The sequence below is a fragment of the Mchenga conophoros genome, linkage group LG7 (genome assembly GCF_057382185.1).
Source record: "Mchenga conophoros isolate Kocher_MC1m ecotype Shallow Benthic linkage group LG7, M_conophoros_male_GT1.1, whole genome shotgun sequence".
In the NCBI taxonomy this organism is placed as follows: domain Eukaryota; kingdom Metazoa; phylum Chordata; class Actinopteri; order Cichliformes; family Cichlidae; genus Mchenga; species Mchenga conophoros.
The window spans coordinates 32,752,735-32,765,722 of record NC_140532.1 but is presented as its reverse complement, the minus strand read 5'-3'; the positions used below and the strand labels follow the sequence as shown (position 1 = coordinate 32,765,722).

Here is a 12,988-nt window from a genome sequence, read left to right as displayed (position 1 = left end):
CAAAAATGTCAAGAAGCCGTTGTATTATTAACTGCAATAGCCGGTCGCATGACAGTCACGGGAAGCCGACGGGTAAAGAGATCGGTTGTTATCGGATTACGTCGTTGAAGAGAAATTGTTCGAGCCATGTTTCCGAAGTAACAAAGAGGCGACGGATGGCCTGGATTGCAGCCATTCAAAGACCAAATATAACGTCCCAGAACACTCCAGCTCACAGGTTAGTCTGCTCCAAGCATTTACACGAAGGTCAGTGTTTTTTAGTAGTTAATACGTCATTTTCATAACATAATTGGTGATATAGGTTACAAGCAAGTCTGGTGCTGAACAGAAATTGTCGCTATGCTCCTTTGTTTATTGTGCATAAATAGTGAATTGTCCTGACACAATATTGCGTTTCGCTTCTGTTATTATGGTACATTGACAAAAACATATACTTTTATTTACAGAATAAAACAGTTGTTTTGTATCACTAATTGCCCAGTACGATTACAGCATACAATATTGTTGTCACTGCTACATTTCTGTGATGCTACCAGAAATTATTTCCACTACTAATTAATTACCATTGAGCTCAAAGGTCCTATTAATAAACGGTTAACGAATGTGTATTTATGACGACGATTTGTGAGACTGGTAAACTTATGATACGTACGATGGTCTTTCGTTCTACACGGTGCATTTCAAGGTCCTGCACCCATCCGTCGGTAAACTGTACCTGGGCTTGTTGCAGTGACCTGAAGTTACTAAACTTCATGAGTGTGTGCACTCACTCCAAGAACCGTATGATTATAAATATGCATATAAATATGCTACGATGAGATAGCTGACTTCATCTAACTAGCAAATGTTTTCCAGGCTACGTTGGTGATGCAGTTTTTTTTTAATGTGTATGATATTTTTGTCATGCGATTTTAAAGCCGGTCCTACAACCGCATCCAAGAATAACATGCAGCTTATCTCAGAACTGTCGGTGAAAATTATTCTTGGAGCTAGGTTTAATTGAGCTGCATTTTAAAGAGGTGCAATTTCACAATTTGTGTATATTTTCTAAGTTCACTATTTTGTCATGTGTTGAGAAAAACACAGATTTAAAAATTACATGGTCTAATATTTACATTTAGCATATAACTGCAACATGCTTTTTTCTTTTTTTTTTAAAGACTCGAAAGGACTTGAAATTCAAAATTTCAGACTTGTGACTTTACTTGGACTTTTACACCAGTGACTTGAGACTCGACTCTGACTTGCCTGACATTACTTGAGACTTGACTTGAGACTTGAGGATAAAGACTTGAGACTTACTTGAGACTTGCAAAACAATGACTTGGTCCCACCTCTGCTCTGCTGCAAGTGGTGGCCTCCCAGTGGGTGGATGGATGGATGGATGGATGGATGGATGGATGGTGCACTGTACACATTTCACCAAAATTTAACCTGATTAGTTGTATATCTTTTGATCTTCATTAATCTCAAGAATTATACAGTGTCCAATAATGTATTGTTCTTGAACAATACCTAGGTACACAGTGTGAGTTTATATAAGTGACGGATCCATCTATGTCTAAAACATGTCTGTAGGAACTAAATATTCATAACTCTGTCTGTCTGAAAGTATACAGACACCTGGACATTCCAGCTATGTACGACATTTAATCATATCATTCCAAAATCCCAGTCACTGTTTTGCACAATGGTGTCCCAGACTCTAGGAAGCAATGTATGTATAACACCTGAGCTAATGTTGTCCCAACACTGGTGAGTTCACACTCTCCTTCTGCTTTACTGTCTCTTAGTCCCAGCATGAAGCCTCCTTGATGATTTCAGGTTTGGGTTTATTGGTGCTTTATGGCCTCAGACCTGCTGTCATGCATAATAAAAAACACGGGCAACTACACATATTACTACACATTTACATGTGAACCAGGCAGGTCTGCACAAAAACACTCACACAAAAGCTTCATTGTCATTCTGCGCTATAGTGTCTCCTACAATTTAACGGTACAACACAAAAATACAAAAAAAGACTGACACGAGCTGCTGCCGATTGTAAAGAGTTAGATTCAGAAACAGCATCAAAATAAATAACAGCAAAAGTGTGAAGGAACTTCTTGACACTCGGAGAGGATGTAAAATACTTCTATTATAGACCCGCCAAACCCAATGCCGTTACATCCTCTAACTGCAAATCTGACAAAGCATCTTCTCAGCCACCTTTTCCCTCCCCTCATGTATTAATAGATTCATGCCAATTAACACTGATGAGCAATAACACTAACAAGTAACCTGTGCTAGAAAAAGTTAATTTTTTCTCCTTGCTCAACCAATCAGGGAAAATAAATACAAATGTGTTTTTCTGTGAAAGTGGTGGAAAGACTGAATCGATGAATGCTTAAAAAAAGTCAAGTAATCTACACACAAATATTGTTAGTCAAACATTTTTACCTCCAGATTACATTTTGTTCCAGCCCGTCATGCAAGGAAGTAAATCTTGACTGTTCTGCACTGAAAGGTAAGCAGGTGAATTTAAAATAGTTGTTTTTACTAACGGTAAATACAATCTTTGTCTTATTAAAATGAAGTGTTTGTTTCACCTAAACCACATCTCAACATCATTTATTTAGGATAGCCATGACGTCTCAATAACCTTAGCTTTAAAAGAAAAAAAAGTCCTTTCTACAAATCTTTGCACAGAAGGTTTGGTATGGCTGAGCACTGAAAATAAAAATACATTGCCATTGAACATAATCCAGGAAAACAGTAGGAATGTCATACAGTACCTTATTGAAGACGAATGGTGGTCTAACTCTTCAAATGGGGGTTCACAAAATATTTAGTGCTGTGGCTCCATTAACATGCTGTTATCACACTCTCAGCATGCCGTAAGAACTGAGAAGGAAAACAAAAGCAAAAATCTTTCCATCCAACAAATATTAACATCCTGACCACACAGCACTCAAGCCTAGTTTTGTTTTATTCCCTTTATGGGGAAGGACTTCTTAGGAGTCACATTTTAACAATGTTTTAGTTCTTAACTGTGTAATACAAATTTCACGTGAGGAATAATTGGCTCAATGTTAAGCAAACTCAAGCAAGCTAATACACCTACTTACACTGGCATATTAACAGAAACGAACAATAATGCACAATCATTTTGGTCAAAATCATTCATATTATGAATGAAATTGTCACGGTCCCAGGTCTGTGACCCAGAGTTTATGCATTTGGACTTTTTTTGATTCTGGTTTCTTAAATATTTTAAGGTTTGTTTTGGCTGTTGTTGCTGTATTTCTGCTATGTTTAAAATTCGTATTTTCTGGTCTTAGTTTTGTCATCTAGTCTCTGTGTGTGTTGGTTCTTGTTTTACTTTCATCATGTCCTGCTTGGTGTGTATGTTCAGTTTTGCTCCCCTTGTCTTTTTAGCCTGGATTAGTGTCAGCTGTGTTCTCACCTGTGGACTGTTCCCTCATTATTCCTTCACCGTATTCATTGTTTGCACCTCCCTCTGTTCTCTGTTGCATTTTCCCTCTTTGTAGGTAGTGCTTTTGTCTGTTTCAATACAAGGAATTCAAAATAGTGACGCTCAGAAAAACTTGATTACTGTTACTACCAAGATAATCAAATAAATGCTAAGAAACTGGGATGTGTATACTTTGATAACTGATTGGACAATTGAACAGAAAAATGGCAGGAAACCAAACAAAGAAGTAAAAGTAACTGGAATAAAAAACATTCAAAATAAAATAGGAAATTACTTAAACCGGACCCCAAAGCTATGGCAACAAATCTATTACTGGGAAACAGCTTGAAATTGGCAGTCTCCTGAGCCAAAGTCTGACATTTTTATTGAAACATCAAACCAACCCAAGCAATTCTCTCTGACAGTATTTCTCAAAGTTTGTCTTCGTGCAGAGAGACCATCTCTGTGTTCAGATTGTACAGCGAGGTAACAAATACTGGTTATATTTGAGCTTCAAAAGGAGCAAATACCACGCAGCAAATTCAAAAGTGTTACATTTTTTGGTGTCAGTAGAGTTAATTTTACTCTAAGTAGAGTCACATTCTTTTAATGGGGTGTAAAATGATAGTAGTTAAACTCGAGTGTTAAAAATGAGTGTTTCTATATCAAATCTGTAAGCGTTACAATGGAAAAATTAATTCTTGACCTCTTAACTCTGAACTCTTAAAGGGGCTATGACACTAATAGAGTAAATTCACAGACTCCGCCCCCCAGCATCACAGGTTCTGACCAAAGCTGAAGCGAAGCCGTTTCAGAACATTTTGCTCTCCATATTTCTGAGTTGTTTGCCACACTTGGTCATTTTTTTCTGAGATTGTTTTAATCATTATTAGCTTTTACTTCTGTGGCTTTTTTTAGTTGAGACAAAACTATATGAAAGGCATTAGCCACGTTGCTCAGCGATAGCATAATGATCTGTTTTAGTTTACTGAAATTTATTGTTTGCAGGCAAATACTAAAGCTTGCATATGAATATTTGGTCAAACTTTTTGCTAACTTGGATACACCCAAAATAGTGTTTAGATGGTGAAATGCTGGCAACAAAGCCTGAAAACAGATTATTTGTGCAATTAATTACTGCTTTATTGGATATGTTTGCAAAGGTGGAACATGGGGAGAGCAGAAAGTTCCACAAAGTGATGAATGGAGGACATGTGCATTATATTGGAGAAAAGAGTAATGAGCATGCGGTTATTTGCATTGATCAGCTCACCTACGTCAGACCCTTTGAACAATATTGTAATGAAAGCGAGAGCATGCACATTGTTCCATATTGTTACATGTTTTAGAAAATGTTTTTAAATTGTGGTGTTGTGGTTCAAAATAAATGTTTTTTTTTCCAGGTTCTTTTGGTTCTTTTTAATAAATTTTTATTTCCTAAGGAATTTTTAAAAGTTCAGAACAGTAAAATTTACACCTTTTAGAATTAATTAGAAGATAACTCTTATGTAGTTAAAATAAAATACTCTGTGAGAGTTAATATATAAAAGTTTAACACCTAGTTAGCATTAATAAGTGTTAAGTTATCAACTCCAGACAGATTTGGTATTTAACACTAAATCAGAGTTAAGGTACTAACTCTCCAAAAAGAGTTAAATTAACACTCTCTCTGGTGTGGACATATACAGTGGGGCAAAAAAGTATTTAGTCAGCCACCGATTATGCAAGTTCCCTCACTTAAAATGATGACAGAGGTCAGTAATTTGCACCAGAGGTACACTTCAACTGTGAGAGACAGAATGTGAAAAAAAAATCCATGAATCCACATGGTAGGATTTGTAAAGAATTTATTCGTAAATTAGGGTGGAAAATAAGTATTTGGTCACCTCAAACAAGGAAAATCCCTGGCTCTCACAGACCTGTAACGTCTTCTATAAGAAGCTTTTCTGTCCCCCACTCGTTACCTGTATGAATGGCACCTGTTTGAACTCATCATCTGTATAAAAGACACCTGTCCACAGCCTCAAACAGTCAGACTCCAAACTCCGCCATGGCCAAGACCAAAGAGCTTTCGAAGGACACCAGGAAAAGTATTGTAGACCTGCACCAGACTGGGAAGAGTGAATCTACAATAGGCAAGCAGCTTGGTGTGAAAAAATCAACTGTGGGAGCAATCATCAGAAAATGGAAGACATACAAGACCACTGATAATCTCCCACGATCTGGGGCTCCACGCAAGAGCTCATCCCGTGGGGTCAAAATGATCATGAGAACGGTGAGCAAAGATCCCAGAACCACACGGGGGGACCTGGTGAATGACCTGCAGAGAGCTGGGACCAAAGTAACAAAGGTCACCATCAGTAACACACTACAACGGCAGGGAATCAAATCCCGCAGTGCCAGACGTGTTCCGCTGCTGAAGCCAGTGCATGTCCAGGCCCGTCTGAAGTTTGCCAGAGAGCACATGGATGATACAGCAGAGGATTGGGAGAATGTCATGTGGTCAGATGAAACCAAAGTAGAACTTTTTGGTATAAACTCAACTCGTCGTGTTTGGAGGAAGAAGAATACTGAGTTGCATCCCAAGAACACCATACCTACTGTGAAGCATGGGGGTGGAAACATCATGCTATGGGGCTGTTTTTCTGCCAAGGGGACAGGACGACTGATCCGTGTTAAGGACAGAATGAATGGGGCCATGTATCGTGAGATTTTGAGCCAAAACCTCCTTCCATCAGTGAGAACTTTGAAGATGAAACGAGGCTGGGTCTTCCAACATGACAATGATCCAAAACACACCGCCCGGGCAACAAAGGAGTGGCTCCGTAAGAAGCATTTGAAAGTCCTGGAGTGGCCTAGCCAGTCTCCAGACCTCAACCCCATAGAAAATCTGTGGCAGGAGTTGAAAGTCCGTGTTGCTCGGCGACAGCCCCAAAACATCACTGCTCTCGAGAAGATCTGCATGGAGGAATGGGCCAAAATACCAGCTACTGTGTGTGCAAACCTGGTAAAGACATATAGTAAACGTTTGACCTCTGTTATTGCCAACAAAGGTTATGTTACAAAGTATTGAGTTGTATTTTTGTTATTGACCAAATACTTATTTTCCACCCTGATTTACGAATAAATTCTTTACAAATCCTACCATGTGGATTCATGGATTTTTTTTTCACATTCTGTCTCTCACAGTTGAAGTGTACCTCTGGTGCAAATTACTGACCTCTGTCATCATTTTAGGTGGGGGAACTTGCACAATCGGTGGCTGACTAAATACTTTTTTGCCCCACTGTATAGACACTTTAACAGTTTTGAAATCAAATCTGATTGTGTTAATTTGGCCATGCTGCATTTGCTGTGCAGGAAAATAAAGGACAACAGCAGCTAAAGGAACTAAAGCTAGCAAAGAAAAGATTCAGGGCTTCAATCCTTTAATATAGAGGAGGTTAAAAAAAAAACAACTTTCATTTGTATGCAAGTGTCAGAAGTGGACACACACTGCCAGCCGTTCAACAGGTGCAGGTTTGTGGTGGAAATGTTGGGGGTGTTTGTGTAGGAATATTAATTTCCTCTATTTTTTTTTTCTGTAAAATTGGCTGCTGAGATGCAGCCAGCTGATGTCATGGTCTCTTTCAAAAACCCTCTCATAATGCACACGCACTCCAGCTCCACTCACGTTTTTTTTTCTTAACTTTTTCCCACATATTGTAAACACAACCATCTCATATGAATCTGGAATTTTTCTCATTTATACACATAAACTACCTGCTTGTTTTCTCTCACTTGCTCTCTCATACACACACACACACAACCACACATACTGACCACTCTGATGCCAAAAAGCCAATTACCCAGTCTGCTTTTTAAACAGAGCGTGCTACATTAGCGTTGGGCTGTGTGTTTAAACAGGACTAATAGTTGAAAGGTTAATTGCTGGTGCAGCAGTAAGCAGTCTGTAGTAATCACCAGCTATTACCTCATGCTGTAATTACTTTCTGTAACACCAAGAAACTGGAGCAAGACATTTAATATATTTGACAGAAAAAAAGTGAAAACTGGCTGTAAACTAACGCATTGAGTAGCACTAGCAAAAAATTGACAGCAGCAAATGACACGATATAAATGTTTGTGTTATAGGGCAGCAGTATAAGCATTAATGTGTTCTGTTAAAGCTGGGCTAATGCAAAGCTGATGGAAAATGTAGAATATCCAGAGCTGATATGTCCATGCAAGATGCTCAGCTTGAACAAAAAAGTATTTGTTATCACTTTAAGATCTTAAAAAAATCAACAAACTTAAAAACAGGAAGGATTTAATCTCTTGACGGGTCCTCCTGTTTCTGGCAAATCAGTCTGTGTATCTCAAATTATGACTTGATCAAATTATATTAGGGCTGTGCGATATGACCAAAATCTCATATCCCGATATAAGACATCTATCATCTGATAACGATATAAATCACAAAAATTTTACATTTTCTGAAAATTCTGTGACTCTCGGGCAGCTCGACTTGCGTGAAGTGTTTCCAGCTGGGCGTCGTGTACCTGGCGTCGAGTGTTTTAACCGAAGCATGAAATTATACATTTTTAGACAATTTGTGACGGCCGCCGTTTTCTTTGTGAGTGTTTATTAGACGGTGTGCTGCGGGGAAAAGCCTGTTCTAACATTTGAGTCTAAGGTTTATTTTTTAGCACTTGACGGCTCTTTCTTGCTTCTCATCTTTCACGTGATTCAGGTTATTTTGAAAAGTCTCAACAGGATCTTGAGCTTTATTCTGAAAGGTTTATGTGGAACATAAACAGGCGGACACGCGATGGTTTTATCGTCATTGTTGCTAACGACAACGCATAAAGACAGGCTCTTGTCCTTCCATAGTGTGGTTATATTAAATATAAGAGAAAGAGAGAACTTTAAGAAATGAATATAGCCACTACAGTGACCATCAAAATAATGAAAAAATATTGCCATAAACAGTTTATTTTGCGACACCACGAAACAAACGATATCGTAAAATGAAACGATAGACGTTTTTAGATCGTCATCCGATATATATCGTTATATCGAACAGCCCTAAATTATATAATAGTGAATTATGGTAACTTTGTTTTCCTCTCTGTTAGTGTCAACTTCATTTTGGATTGAGTCTAATTATCTAACAATTGGTCAGGTTTTGCTGTACTTGGCCACATCATCTTCCAGTTGTTTTTGAAAACACCTAAACTGAAGAGTCTGAAGATCCATGCACACCGATGTCAAATGTCATGCATGTGGTTTTAACTAGCTGACATCTGCACAGCCTTTAGCAACTTTAAAAAGTGCCTAGTTTTTAGTACCTACTCAGGGCTCCAAGTGAGCTGAGTTGTAACATCAACAGACTTCATATCACTGATTGGCCAGGGAGTGATGCAACTCCTTCACAAGAATCTCCTCCATTGTTGTGTTGTGTTTGTGTCGCATGCCAGTGACATCACAGGACTGTCAGGTGACCTTGCTATAATGACCCCACTCACCAAAGCTGACTAGGGTCGAGTCAAGTGGGTGCTAGTGGAAAAGACCATACGGAGGGAAAGCAAAGTCCACAACCCACATCTAAACAATAAATGTATTACCTTCCAGGAGGGGAGCCAACAAGAGGGTAATCTTCACAAACATCAAGCAGATTTAGCTAACAATTCTGAGTTTGTTAACTCTGAGATGAGGGAAACTCCTGGTTTTCTCTTTGAGAATGACAGTTAAACTGTGAGTCAATTACCGTGGTAACAGACTCTCTGAACTTAACCTGCTCGCCGGAGGATTTTCTTCAACAAACCCAGAATTTCTCTTTGACTCCTCCCCTCCTGCTGCACCTGAACCAGCTGACTGACACCCCATTTCATTTCCTTCATAAAGGTGAAGTCAAAGCACAAAGCAGAGCAAAGAATTGGTTATCGGTGTATAAGGACTGATACAGCAATTACATCATAAATTTGTAATCAGCTCAGATTTAAATTAGTAGCCTCCATCTTTCTAAATCTGCAACTGTGGACAGTAATGCAGCTGTCACGCTGTTCCCTTGCATTTGAAACCTTCAGGCTACTGTACATTACTGCAGAATCACCATTTAATGAAAAGATACCAGTGATCAGTAATCAATCATTTTTCATATTGTAATCAGCCACGTTCACATTTACAGCTAAAAGATGATGTGAGTGGCTTAGGTGACTGTTAAGACTGCAGATATAGACATTAATAGTAATCTGATTACATCTGTGATGAAATGTGTTCATGCATTGAGGTTCAAGTCAGTAAATGATGTCAAACTACAATTTGAAAGGTACAGTGTCTGAAATCAGTGGATCTGCCCAGTGACTCCGAACTGCATCAACCGTAGTGGATCAACAAATAAGGTCTGCATCTGAATCCGCTTGCTCAGCAGGAAGGCTCATCAATCAGACCGAATCTGAATCCAGTCATTTGCTGTCAGGTTACAGCTGAATAATTAGCTTTAAAAATAAATGTTAATATATTGGACAGAACAGTTTGGATATGGAGCTTCCAGGCAGGACGAAACATGCAAGATGACAAAGAAGATTCATGGATGTAGCGAAGGAATAGAATAGAATAAACCTTTATTATCCCACAGATGAGAAATTTCGGTGTTACAGAGCTCTTACAGCAAGGGAAAACAAAATATAAAAGCAAGACACAAGGTGGTCCTATAAACATAAGCAACTGAAGTTTGTACATACAGGTAACAATGTACAGAATGCAGAGGGTTGGTGTGATAAACATCATGGTGCACACTGGCACACGTTCATAATCCTCGGTTCACTTGGTTAAAATGGAGACTCTTAATTTACCCGTTACCACGATGAGTCATGGTATCAGAGCTCAACTGATGTTGGCTCTCTTTTTCCACTCATGCGTGTACTTAACTCGGAGTGAAAATACTCAGACTTGAATTAACTCTGATCAGCTGTTCTGGAACAGGAAACTCAAAGTTGCCGATCTCAGAGCTCAGAGTTTATTTTTAAAATCAAACCTTGTGGAAGATGCTTCCTGGAATATGGCCCAGGAATACTAGCGACTCAAGATAATGACTAGAAAAGCTTAAAACAATCTGGTGGCTAGGGAGGGCTAAGCAGGAGATATTTATACTGAAGAGGTGATTGGCTAATTGGAAGCAGGTGTAAGTACAGCATAGGTGACGCTGATTAGGGCAGCGCAGACAAGGGAGTGCAAAGGAGGGAACAGCTTGGTGAAAAGGCCTTATTATTTGAAATAGCTTGGGGATGGCACTTGCCTTTTACATTCCATAGCTGGCGGTAACATAGACTTGACATAAAAATGAATGAAGCAACCACTTGGTTTCTGCACTCTGCATTTGAACACATATCTGCTAACAATCCCAAGTAACAGACTAGTAGTCTGTTACTAGTTTTTTGGTTAATTCACCAATTGTTGTAATGGTAGAAACTATCCAAAAAAAGCCCACAATTATTTATTTCAATGCTGAAGTCGTGCGTTTTACTTTGGAGCCTTTGACCACTGGAGGCAATTTCACACTCAAATTTCAGTCATGGAAACTGTCACCTAGTGGTGGCTTTGTATTGATGGTGTAGAAGTACTGTTCGCAGTAGTTGTAGCATTAAGGGCAGAAGTGTTGGTTAAAAACTTAATATAGTATCCTTCACCTCCATATGATCGTCATGAGTCTGTTTCTGTGTAAGCACTGTAAACAGTTCTCTGTTTCCCCCCCTCGATTCACACCTGCCACACACACACACACCTTAGTAATTTCTCTCCCCCCCTCTCTCTCTGCCTCCACACCTTTGCGTGTACTGTAACATATGTGAAGTTGTCAGTTGTATTTCTCACAGCCAAGAAAACATATTTTAATCACATGAAAAAATCCACATTACACCAAACTTATTGATTTCCTCTTGGCAGTGTTTCTATATGTGTTTGTAAAGCATATGTTTTTACACATAGGAAGCACTAATTATGAGGCTATCCTTGTGTTTGTGCATGGCAACTGCACTAATATGAAACACAATTAATAAAACACATTAGGACCTCCAGCTCCTTACTGAAATGTTTTAATTAACACCAGATTCCACATATTTAAACAAATACATGAATAAATAATGTTCTCTTTTGACTTTAGAATCATCTTTTAGTTCCTTTTAGTTTTCTGTGGCATTTCCTTACTTATCATTTTTCAAGAGGCAACACTGTGTGATGTTAAAAGAAACCCGGTGCGTGCAACAATTACATTTTACTGCAACCAGTGAGAAACATGACTGGGTAAGAGCAAAGTGAAAATGGGCAGGCCTACAACCCTCTGTGAAGGAGTGTACAGGTTTGCACGTATCCGTGGTTCCACAGTTAAATACTCCAAAATGTTTGAGACCTGTCAAACAGAAATGATGAAACTAAAAACACATAATGCTGAAAGAATCCACACTGCCAATAACAACAAACTTTCTCATTGCAACATTTGACACATTGCATTTGTACTATTTTTATCTAAATGCACTTCAAATGATTTGCAGATCACTGCCTTCTATATATTTTTGGTGGTCATTACAGAAGCAGTAAATCAAATTTAACTGTGGCTATTCAAGCCACACCTTTAAAAGCGCAGACTTAGAGGGATTACAGAGGAGCGGAAGATGGGAAAGAAGCAAGAAAACTGGGAGACGGAAGGAAGGAATGAGAGAGATTAATAGATTAGAGGGAGGGAGGGAGAGGGAAAGCGTAAGAAAAAGAGTGTGAGAAAGAATTAATGGGAGGCAGAGGAAGGAAGAGAGAGGCGGCATGAGAGAATGAAAGAGAGATTAATAGACGACAGAGGTAGTTCAGAGAGGAATGCTGACAGGTCTCTTTCAAGTGTTGGACACACACACACACACACACGAACATACACACACAAGAACACGGAGCCCTGTAGAGAGCAGGTGTAGACGTCACTACCATCTGTGTATCAAAGCTTCAAATATTACTACTGACGTGTACATATATTAATATACAAGTAGTATATAAGCAGAATTATATGGACGTACACAGGAGTGAAAAAAAAATACTATTTTACTCCTCAGCTCCCCCTCTCTGCTCTTTTCTCTGTCCATCATCCCTTCTTTAATGTAAGGTAAATCAGTCTGTATACACTGCATCTAAACCCGCCATCTGTTCTGCACACGCATCTGTAATGAGCACTTAATACGCATACGCATCTCAAACTTGCTTTTAAGTTAAACCAATAAATTTACAGCATTACGTTTATTTATGGTTTATTAATTCGACAGTAAAGCAACTTCGCTATAAAGCCACTGGTGAGTGACAAGCTCACTGCTAGCTTTTCTCAGTATTAGATGTAGTTTGTCCCAACTTTTTCTCCGTGCAGTTTCATTCTTTCCAAACTCAACTAAAACAGCTAGACATTGATGGGAAGATAGATGTTGATAGATACAACTGAATTAATATTTCACCTGCAAATTCTGTCTGACGGTCTGATATTGATTGCAATCACTCTGTAGTTACTGCCAGTAGATG

At 38.8% G+C, this 12,988-nt stretch overlaps 1 long non-coding RNA gene across 1 annotated transcript; it reads right to left on the bottom strand.

Moving 5' to 3' along the window:
- Positions 1-1,761: 1,761 nt before the first annotated feature.
- LOC146570488 (uncharacterized) lies at positions 1,762-2,867 on the bottom strand. Its single transcript, XR_014893001.1, has 3 exons — positions 2,778-2,867; positions 2,443-2,502; positions 1,762-1,860 (listed from the first exon to the last, which is right to left on the bottom strand). It is a non-coding gene; the product is annotated as an uncharacterized LOC146570488 (long non-coding RNA).
- Between the last annotated feature and the right edge of the window lie 10,121 nt (positions 2,868-12,988).